This window comes from Myotis davidii, unplaced genomic scaffold (assembly GCF_000327345.1).
Source record: "Myotis davidii unplaced genomic scaffold, ASM32734v1 scaffold41, whole genome shotgun sequence".
In the NCBI taxonomy this organism is placed as follows: Eukaryota; Metazoa; Chordata; class Mammalia; order Chiroptera; family Vespertilionidae; genus Myotis; species Myotis davidii.
Window position 1 is genome coordinate 1,868,834 of NW_006292344.1, and position 11,682 is coordinate 1,880,515.

Consider the following 11,682-nt stretch of genomic DNA (forward strand, 5'->3'; position numbering starts at 1 on the left):
TTGTTGTTTAAACCACCCAGTTTGTGGTGCTTTTTTATGACAATAGTGGCAAACTAATACAGTGACATAAACATTTGTCTATAAGTTTTCAAATGAATACAAGTCTTCATTTCTTTGTGATAAATGCCCAGAAGTAAAATTGCTGGTTCTTATGGTAATTGCATGTTTAGTTTTTAAAGAAATAACCAAACTGGTTTCCAGAATAGCTAGACCATTGCACATTTCCACCAGCCATGTGTGAGTGATTCAGTTTCTCTGTAGCCTCATTAGCACTTAGTATTGTAACTATTTCTTATTTTAGCCATTCTGATAGGTGTGTAGTGATATAGTATTATAGTATTAACTGATATGGTCCCTAGCGGCTGCCAGCTGGGGCTTCCCTCCCTTTCCCCAGCCCACCCCACCCCCTGGTTGAACTCCTGGACAATTCTTGGTCGAGGGGACAATTTGCAGACTCCGCTTTTATTATATAGGTTTAGAGGCTGGGTGCACAAATTTGTGCACTGGTGGGGTCCCTCAGCCTGGCCCTGTGCCCTCTCACAATCTGGGACCCCTTGGGGGATGTCAGACTTCATCAAATGATTGAATAGTTGGATGGTCGCTTAGGCTTTTATATATATATATACATTTCTCTAATGGCAACTGACAAATGGACATCTTTCATGTATTTTTTTTTTTGCTTGCTTATTTCTACTGTTGAGCTTTGAGAGTTTCTATATATATTCACTGCTATATATTCACTACATATTCCTTTGCTGTTTGTATGTTTTGCAAATATTCCCTTCCAATCTGTAGCTTGTTCTATCATCTCCTTAATAGAGTTTTTTGTTCTTGTTGTTGTTTTGTTTTTTGTTTTGTTTTGTTTTTTCCTGGAGCACAGATATGTAATTTTGATAGAGTTCACTTGATCATTTTATCCTTTCTAGGGTCATGCTTTTGGTGTTAATTAGAAGATTTCCTGCCTAACCCAAGATTCCAAATACATTTTCCCATTGTTTTAATAAAAGTTTTAAAGTTTTGCATTTTACATTTAAATCCATGAAACAGTTCAGTTAATTTTTGTATAAGATATGAGGATTAGGTTGAAGTTTTCTTATTTATTTATTTGTTTGTTTGTTTGTTTATGCTTATGGATATTCAATTACTCCAGCACCATTTGTTGAAAAGGGTGTCTTTCTTCAATTGAATTGTTTTTGATCCTTTGTTAAATCAGTCAGGTATATTTTTGTAAATTGATTTCTGAATTTTCTATCCTATTCCATTGATATGTGTCTTTTTCTCCTCCAATACCAAACTATATGATTACTATAGGTATATATTAAGCCTTAATATAAGGTAGAGTGATTTCTACCACTTTATTCTTCTGCCAATCTCTGTCTTTTAATTCATGTATTTAGATCATTTATATGTACTATAATTATTAATATCTGACTTTTAAGTTTATCATTTTATTCTTGTTTTCTGTTTATTCTATTGTTTTTTGTTTCTGTTTTTTTTTTCCTGCCATCTTTTGGGCCACATGAATATTTATTAGAATTCCATTTTGATTTTCTACAGGCTTTTGAACATTATCTCTTTGTATAGCTGTTTTAGTGGTTGCTTTAGGTTTTATATTACATATACATCACTTTTCACTGGTATAATTTTACCAGTTTTACTTCAGTATACAAATCTTGCTCCCCTTTCTATTTCTTAAACTTTCCCCAATTAAAATATAACATTTAAAAATATATTTCTGCATACATTTAGATTTACATTAGACAGTTTTATAATTTTTGTTTCAATTATCAAAAATAATTTAGAATACTCAAAGGAGAACATCTATTTTTATGTATCCATGTTTTTGCTTATCATGTACTTTTTCCTTTCTGATATTTAAAGGTCATCTTTTTTTAATGTTTAGAGAACTTTTAAGCAATTCTATTGGGTTTTCTGATGGTAAATTTTCTGAGTTTTCCTGTTTCTGAGAATAGCTTGATTTCCCTTTCACTCCTGAAGGATATTTTCAGTGGACATTGAATTCTGTATTGACATTTATTTAAGTAGTTAAAACATGTTGTGCCACTTTGTTCTAGCCTCTGATTTCCGATGAGAAGTTCATTGTAATTTGAATAGAGTTTTTCATATAGGTATAATTTTATTTCTCCTTTGCTTCTTTCAATATGTTTTCTTTGTCTTCAGTTTTCAGAGCTGTGACTACAATATGTATTGGTGTAAATTTCTTTGGGTGTTTCCTCTTTGAGATTTTCTCATCTTCTTGAATCTGTATGTAGGTTTATGTGTTGTTTTTGTGTTTGTTCTGTGAAATTTGGGAAGTTTTCAGTCATTATTTCCTCAAGAACTTTTTTCAGCCCCAGCCCCTTTTTTATCCTCTATAATTCCAATGACACAAACTTTAGATATTTTGTTATATTCCCACAGGCCCTTCAGGCTTTGCTCATTTTTTCCTCAATATATTTTTCTCTGTTGTTTAGATTGGGTGATTTCTATTGTTCTTAAAGTATTTTAAATGTTCTCTCTCCCTCACAATTCAATGTTAAAAACATCCATTATAGGAATATATATATGTGTATATATATATATATATATACACACATACATACAGGTATATATTCATGTTTACATTAATATGTTTACATGTGCATAAGATCTTATAGTTACTAACTGTAGCACTTAGATTCTTCATAGCACAAGAAAAAGAAATGAACTCAAAACATTTTATAGAAAAATGTGTCCTCTCATGTTGGACATTAAGATTTGTTCTATTATTTTACTGGGCAATAAATCTCCTTATTTTCTTACCAAATTCTTTTCTCAAGGTGTTTGGTTATGTAGTTCTCTCTCTGCTTTCCGTGAGAAGAAGCAGTGCTTGTCTGAGTTCACGCAGTCACGCTGCTTGAGATCCCTTGTTTCCAGGTTAGTAGCTGGTCTCTGGATGCCAGCAACAACCACCCAAGATGGCGCAGTCTCCGCTACCTAGCTGGCGCACCAAGAGAGGTTTCAGCGGCAGTCTCCAACCGTCCTTTTTTTCCTGGGGGTTCTCGGTCTTTCCTAGCTGCAGACAGTCTCTCAGCTGGAAATCCTCTGCCTATTTGGGCTGTATGTTACCCGTTTCAGCTGCTCACCCTTATCTGCTCCAGGACAAGGCACAGGACACGTCCGTTTATACCTCTGCCATTTTCCCTCCTCCTTTACCAAATTCTTTATAAGTAATTCATAGTCAACCAGCCTAGAATCTCTTTACTTGTATCTAACTAGATCTCTACTTGTACCAGTCTTTTTTAGTATAGGAGAACAGAGTCATTCTAAGTAATGCAAGAATAATATTTTTATATAAAATATGTAGAACATAGCAATAACATTTTTGTAGAGAAATTAGGGTACACCTGGGAAAGGAAAGATCAGGAAGGTACAGTCACAATATCAGAGGGACAGCCTAAAACTCTATAGTGGGTAGTTACAAAAATTTCACCAGGAAACAACTGTAACTCTTTAGTCTTCAGGAAAGTTCCCAGTTAATTCTTTTGGTTAGCTATGTGGTTTGCTTCTTGGCCACCCATGTGGCCACTTTGACCTCCCAAATCACTTTTGCCTTTCAAAATCTAATGTGGGTTTTTCTTATTGGCAAACTCTATAACCTAGATTCATATAACAAAGGGGACTCTGGGAAATGTAGTTGAATGGTTCTGGTTTATCTAACTCTCCCTGATGACTAAACTGTCTAAGAGGAGAAATAGTAAATGGGAAAACATCCATCTGGCCCAGGCCATCTGGCTTTCTGGAAAATTACTCAAATAGTTAGAAATACATTGCTAAATTCTGCCATTGGACCCATGATTGTTATCATCACTTTTTCAATTTATTCACCCTAGTTAACCATCTAATAAAGATACATATATTAATGTCTAATCTATACCACCCATTTCTTTTGGAAACTGTTCTCCCATTCCAACCTATTGGTTTTAGTTTTACCTACCATGATTCCCCACGATCTGATTCCATCTTTGGCCATAGTTTATTGGCATATTATTCAAGTTTAACCAATCAGAGTGCTTTGTTCCCTGTAAACAGTTTATTATTCTAAAGGTGGGTCACGAACCAGATTAGTTAATCAAAATTATTTCCAGTATTTCTTAAAATGTAATTGAGAAATAGAGTTAGTTTTGTCTCTTGGTGGAAAATTTAAGAACTCTTGGCAACTATGCTTCCTATTATGTGGAAAAAGATTGTTTGTAGTGAGATAAAAGGGAAATGATACATAGAGAGAAGAACAAAAAAATAAAAAGACATGGAAAGAGAGAGGGGTGTGGTTTAAGTTCCTAATTCTAATTATTCCAAAAACTTGCTTCATTGCTCTTTTTCTCATGGTTTGCTTACTCAATAGTGTTTTGCTTATGTGAAACAATAGTTTCTCTCTCTCTCTCTCTCTCTCTCTCTCTCTCTCTCTCTCTCTCCTAGTCCATACCAGATTTCTGTCACTTCAAAGCATATATTATCACCCTGGCTGGTTTGACTCAGTGGATAGGGAGTCAGCCTTCGGACTCAAGGGTCCCAGATTCAATTCCGGTCAAGGGCATGTACCTTGGTTGCGGGCACATCCCTAGTGCAGACTGTGCAGGAGGCAGCTGATTGATGTTTCTCTCTCAACGATGTTTCTAACTCTCTATCCTTCTCCCTTCCTCCCTGTAAAAAAATCAATAAAATATATTTAAAAAAACATATTATCATAACATGGAAACAAGTGCAATATTATTAATATGATTCATATTTGTAAAGCTTCCAAACCCAGTTATTTTGAAAAGTGGTCATTTGTCCTCCTCACAAATATTACCTGTGCATTTACTGATGTAGTCTTTCAACAATCAAAGTTGATGCTTCAGATTTAAGTGCAATTTATCTATGTTGTAGATACTACATATACACTTTTATATACCTTATTCAATTTAAATCTCCTAACAACCAAAGTGGTAAAACAATTGTTTCTAATTTAAAGATAAAAATAGAACCTTTAGAAAAGTTAAGTAATGTTTCATAGGTCATCGAAAATGTAAGTGAAATCTGAGTTCAGGGAATTAGCTCTCACATAAAGGAATTTTGTGTGAATTAGAGAAAGTTACCCTGTTGCTGGGCACAGCTCTCAACCAGGATGCATAGCTTGGTGGTGTACAGAGCATGGAATAGATTTAAAACTTCACTTATCATCACTAGATGATTGCCATTGGGCAGTGAAAAACCTTGAAAACCATCACATGGTACCTGGCAGAGTTCATGTCTCAGATTGGATTTGAACTTTTGACTCTAAGTTCATTTACTTCTTTTATCATTCAACCACTGTATCTGTTTTTCATTTCCAATAATAGCTTCATTTTATGATACATCTAGAACATATAAATACTATATCATTTGGTTTAGACTGGGTTATGCTATGGTAATAAACAACTATAAAATCTTAGTAATTTAGAATAACAAAATTGTATTTAGTATTCACTGAAATTCTACTCAAAGTCCAGGCATTTATCCATGGCAACTGACCTCCATGTAGCAACTTAGCATCTGAGGCTACATAGATCTTAAGGTATATCCATATGGATTCATCTTTCTACAATTCCTATGGCAAGGAAAAAGCCTAGCTATAGATTCATGCATCTGCAATTCAATGCTTCCACATGGAATCAACATGGCACTTCCGTTCACATTGTATGGTCAAATAAAATCACATGGCCATTACCAACTTCAAGAGTTGGATTAGTACTATCTTCCATGTACTCAGACATAGAGGATACCTATAACTATATAATTATGAGTAATAATGCTCATATGGATTTATGGCTATTTAGTTAGAGTTAATGAATAATAATGGTTAATTCTGATGCCACTATGTCTCTTATCAGAACACTGTGAATCAGTACTAACGAAAAATATTCTTTCTCTCTCCCTCTCTCCCTCTCTCTGCTTTTGCCAAGCATTTTAGAAAACCTATTTGTCTTTTGTATCTCTTCTGAGTTGAAAATCTAGTGTCCAAACTAATGCTAGAGTACTATGTATGCAGCCTACCACACAGGGTTGTTGTAAATCTTAGGTGAAATAATGGCTACAAAAGGACTGGGTACACTTTAATTTTTTAAGGTGTTATTACTGTTTTCTGTTTGGACTTCCACTAGGAGCATTTCTGGATGACTTTTTCAACTGAAAGCCGAAAGAATAATTCTTCAGAGGATATAAACTCCAAATTTCAGAAAATTGAAGGGCCTATTTTGGCAGAAGACTCTAATAAGCCTTTATTCACTGACAAACCTAGTTAGGTATGGCAGGGTGGAATGGGCCTCAGGTAAGGGTGGTCAGGACAAGTTGGTGATCCGAATGTGGCTCAGATGGGAAAATAAAGCACCCCATAGTATAAATGTGAGCCTGCCGAGGTCTGCTGTGTGATTCTCTTTAATAACGGAGTTGAGAGGTGTTAATGAGCATGACACAGGGCACACAGCCATCCAGTGAATTAGTCATAGCTTGATTCTTTTATGTGCCTTGTCTAATGGCAAACATTATCCAGCAATCACAGCAGCAGCACTCTCAGATGGAGCAGAAGGTGTAGAAGGGAGTAATGAGGCTGCTTAAAAACTGTTTCATAGAGCCCTGTACCAATTCACAACAGATAATAGAACTCAAAGCCAGACAGATAATAGAAGCGACAGCCATTTATTGCTAAGAGACTGTCTGAATATTTGTGCGTAAAACAGCCCACTCCAAGTTCTTTAATCACATTTCCTGAGAAAAAGTGGCAAAAAAGAAAAGCCACGTGGCAGGCTACTTCCATTAGTGTATTCTAAATGAGTATAGAGAAGAGGAATGAGTAGACAGATATGAAGTAAAAGAACACTGGCAGAGATTGCAGATCAGAGACAGAGCCTGGCTGTTTGAATCTGGCAAAATGGGACATGCTCTCCTTGTGGTTAGGGCAGGGTAATGGAAAAAGATCTCATCCTGGAGTTATTTGATATTCAGGATTGTTAAAAGAGTCTTAGTTTACAATTCTACTTTGATTCTGAAAGAGAGGATGGCTCACCAAGACCTCATTCTTTCTTACATCATGCCTAGACTTTGGCACTTCTTTATTATCATGGGCAGCCAATGTGTTTGATAAAGGTCTGGGGGATGGAAGGCATAGTTTTTCATTCGTTTTTATAAAAAAATAATTATTTTATCTTTTGTCATAAGGTTTCCAAAAGGACCTCAAAGGAAAACATTTTACAAGATACCTCCTACTGTAATGTAAAATTCAGAAATTTGGTTTTGGTATTTTTCCCACTCCATCTGGCAATCATATGTTCTGTTCTGGTGTCACATTTTCAAAGGGACATTGACCAGAGGAAGTGCATCCAAGAGGAGGTGTCCAAAATGTCACTGGAATGTGAAAGCATATTATTTAGAAATTGTTGGAGGGCCTGGGGAAGAATTTTTAATGGGGAGATTTGTGAATGGGGGGCTTGATAACAGTGTTCAGATAATTGGTTACTTTCTCATGAAAGAGGAATTGGATATGTTCTGTAGGACTTTAGGGAGTGGGAAAGGATAAATAAAGTTATAGTAGGCTGTCCTTAACATTATTATAGGGAATGATTTGACTGTCCAGGAGTAGAATGGACTATCTGGAGGAGGAGTGAGCTTCCTGTTAGTGGACATATTGAAGCAGAAGCCAAGTAATACTTGTCAGGGATAATGTAGAAAAAGTTAAGCTCGCCCTGACGGGTTTGGCTCAGTGGATAGAGCATTGGCCTGCGGACTTGAGGGTCCTGGGTTCGATGCTGGTCAAGGGCATGTGCCTTGGTTGCGGTCACATCCCCAGTGGAGGGTGTGCAGGAGGCAGCTGATCGATGTTCTCTCTCATCGATGCTTCTAACTCTCTATTCATCTCTCTTCCTCTCTGTAAAAAATCAATAAAATATATATTTTTTAAAAAGAAATAGTTAAGCTGGACAGTTGTTCTGACTGGTATGAATTCCACTTGAACCCAGAATGTCTATGATATTACTCTTGTTATTAGTCTGTTCCAGGAAGTTCTCCATACACTATAACCCAGGAAGTGAGCAAGGATGGAAACATGCAAACTTTAAAGGCTGTGTTTGAAATAATTTTTCTTCTCTTTTGAAGTAAAAAAAAAAAAAGACTTCAGTATTGCTTAGCCATTGTGGTTAATGGTTGAGTGTTGACCCATGAACCAGGAGGTCAGGGTTAGATTCCTGTTCAGGGCACATGCCCGGTTGCAGGCTCCATCCCCAGTGGGAGGCATGCAGGAGGTAGCCGATCAAAGATTCTCTGTCATCAATGATGTTTCTATCTCCCTTTTTCTCTGAAATCAATAAAAACATACTTAAAAAAAGAGAAAGATTTCCGTATGTACATTATTATGATTATAAAAGTAATGTTTATTGTTGTGATAAGTAGTAAACCATGATTGTTCAAGTTTTTGTATGTTTTTTGCTTTTCCTGGAGTAAATAATTTCCATGTTTATTATTTGTCATTATTTTTAAGTATATACAATTCCCAGATACCCTAGCAGTTTTATAAAATGATCTGCATTATTATTTTATACACAGTCAAATGCACTGTCACCCATAAAATCCAAATGTAATGGTTTAGTACCCAACACTGTTAATTGTATAGCCATAATACTTTCCTCCTCTCTCTTTATTAATGAAAGGCAGTAAAATGTAGCTTTACAAATTTACTTACTAGTCTCTCTTGCAGCAAATGTCCACAAATTAAGTCTGTCAAGGATATGTAAATAGATGTTTACAGAGAATTTTGGAGAAATTTTGTTTCCTGTTAAAGGTACTACCTCTTCTTTTCAGCAATGTTTTGTAATTTTCTTGTACAAGTCTTTTGCCTCCTTGGTTAAGTTAATTCCTAAGTATTTTATTCTTCTTTTATGCTATTGTAAATGAACTTGTCATTGTTAGTATAAAGAAATGCAAATGATTTTGCAGTTGATTTGTATCCTGCTACTTTGTCGATTTCATTTATTAGTTTTAACAGGGTATTTGTGTGTGTGTGTGTGTGTGTGTGTGTGTGTGTGTGTGTAATCTTTTGGGTTTCCTACATATAAGATAATCTGAAAGTAGAGATTATTTTACTTCTCTTCCAATTTGATTGCATTTTATTTCCCTCTCTTGCCTAAATGCTCTGGTTAGAACTTCTAGTTTTGTGTTAAATGGAAGTGGTGAAAGCAGACATCCTTGCATTGTTTCTGATCTGATAATAAAAGCTTTCAGTGTTTCACCACTGAATATGATGTTCACTATGGGTTGCTTATTTATGATTTTTATTATGTTAAAATAGTTTCCTTCCATACTTAACCTTTTCACTGTGTTTGCTACAAAACGGTTTCAAATTTTGTCAAGTGATTTTTCTAAATCAACTGAGATAATCACGTTCCCCCCCCCTTCATTTTTAATGTGGTGTGTTATATTAATTGATTTTCACCTATTGAACCATCTTTGCCATCCAATAATAAACCCACCTGGTTATGGTGTATAATCCTTTTATTGGCTGCTGAATTTGGTTCACTAGTATTTTGTTGATGATATTAATGTCAATGTTATTAAGAGTTATTGATCTGTAGTTTCTTTTTTTTCTTGTTTTGTCTGTTTTGCTTTGGCATCGTGGTAACACTAAACTCATAAAATGAGTTAGAAAGTGTTGCTCATTTTTCCTCATTTTGAAAAAAATTCCAGAGTAATTGGTATTAGCTGTTTAAGTGTTTGACAGAATTCATTAGAGAAGCTCTCAATCTGGGGCTTTTCTTTGTTGGAAGATTTTTTTTTATTCAGTCTCATTAATGCTCATTACTTGTTATAGGTCTATTGAGATTTTCTATTTTTTCATAATACAGTCTTGATGGATTTTGTGTCTAAAATTTGTCCATTTCATTGAGGTTATAAAATTTGTTAGTGTATAATTGTTCATAGTACTCTTTTATAATCCTTTGTATTTCTGCGGAGTAGATAGTAATGTCCCCACTTTCACATCTGATTTTAGTAATTTGAGTCTTCTCTCTCCTTTTTTAGTTCAGCTAGCTAAAGGTTTGCTAGATATTTAGTCTTTTAAAAAAGTCAACTTTTTGTTATATTTTTTATTGTTTTTTAATTTTTTATTTCATTTCTCTCCTAATCTTCATTATTTCTTTTTCTTTTTCTAGTTCCTCAAGTTGTAAAGTTAGGTTGTTGATTTGAAACCTTTCTTAACTTTCTAATATAAGTGATATAACTTTAAATTCCCCCTTAGTACTGCTTTAACTGTGTCTAATACATTTCAATATGTTGTGTTTTCATTTTCATTCATTTTTTAAGTATTTTCTCATTTTCCTGTGATTTCTTCTTTGACTCATCAGCTATTTTAGAGTTTGTTGGTTAATTTCCACAAATTTGTGATTTTCCAATTTTACTTCTGCTATTAATGTCTAAATTCATCTTCATTCTACTGTGGTTTGAGTAGGTGACTTTTATGATATTTATCTTTTAAAATCTAGTAAAGCAATTTATATAACATATAGTCTATGTGGAAAATGTTCTTTTTGCACTTAATAAGAATGTATATACTGCTAATGTTGAATTGAGTGTTCTATATATGTACCTGTTAGATTTAGTAAGTTTATTTTGTTGAGTCGCCTATTTTCTTATCTCTTGATTGTTCTGTACATTACTTAAAGTGGGAGATTGAAGTCTCTGTTACTGTATATCTTTCTATTTCTTCCTTCAATTCTATTAGTTATGACATATTTTATGGTCTGTCATATGTACATAAATGTTTATCACTGTTATATCTTCTTTCTGAATTAAACTTTTTATTAATATGGAAAGTCCTTCTTTGTCTCTTGTAAACTTTTACTGATTTAAAGCTTTGTCTTGTGTATTATAACCACTCCTGATCTCTTTGGTTACAATTTGCATGAAACATCTTTTCTTTTTATTTTCCTTCCATCCTTTCACTTTCAGCTTGTCTTTTTGAATTTGAAATGAGTTTTCTATGGACAGCATGTAGTTGTAATATGTGTTTTTATCTATTCTAATAGTATCTATCTTTTGATTGGAGAATTGATCTATTTTTATTTAATCACTGATAAGTAAGAACGTACTTTTGTAATTTTGCTGTTTTCTATATGCCTTACACATTCTGCCCCTCTTTTTCTGCATTACATTTTTGTGTTTAATTATTACTAGTATAACAAATATTTAAATTTATTTCTTATTAACTTTTGTGTATATTCTATAGCTGTTTTCTTTCTTGGTTACCATGGAGATTTCATATAACACATCCTAAAGTTATCATATTCATATTTGAGTTTATAATAGTTTAACTTCAATAAAAAATAAAGAACTCTACTTCTTTATATCTCAGTTTTCACCTCTTGGCTATTGACGTCCTAAACTTTTATACATTGTATGTCCCAAAATATAAAGTAATATATTTTTTAAATTATGTAGAAAACAAAATGTGGAAATAAGAACCAAAGTTACAATAACATTAGTTTGGAAACTAATAATTTTTAATGTATTAGTTTCATAAATCATATAAAAACAAAAAAAGGAGTTATAAACCATCTCTACAATAATATTAATTTTATAGTTATGCTTAGATATTTACTTTTCATATGGCTTAGAATTATTGTCTAATATCCTTTTATT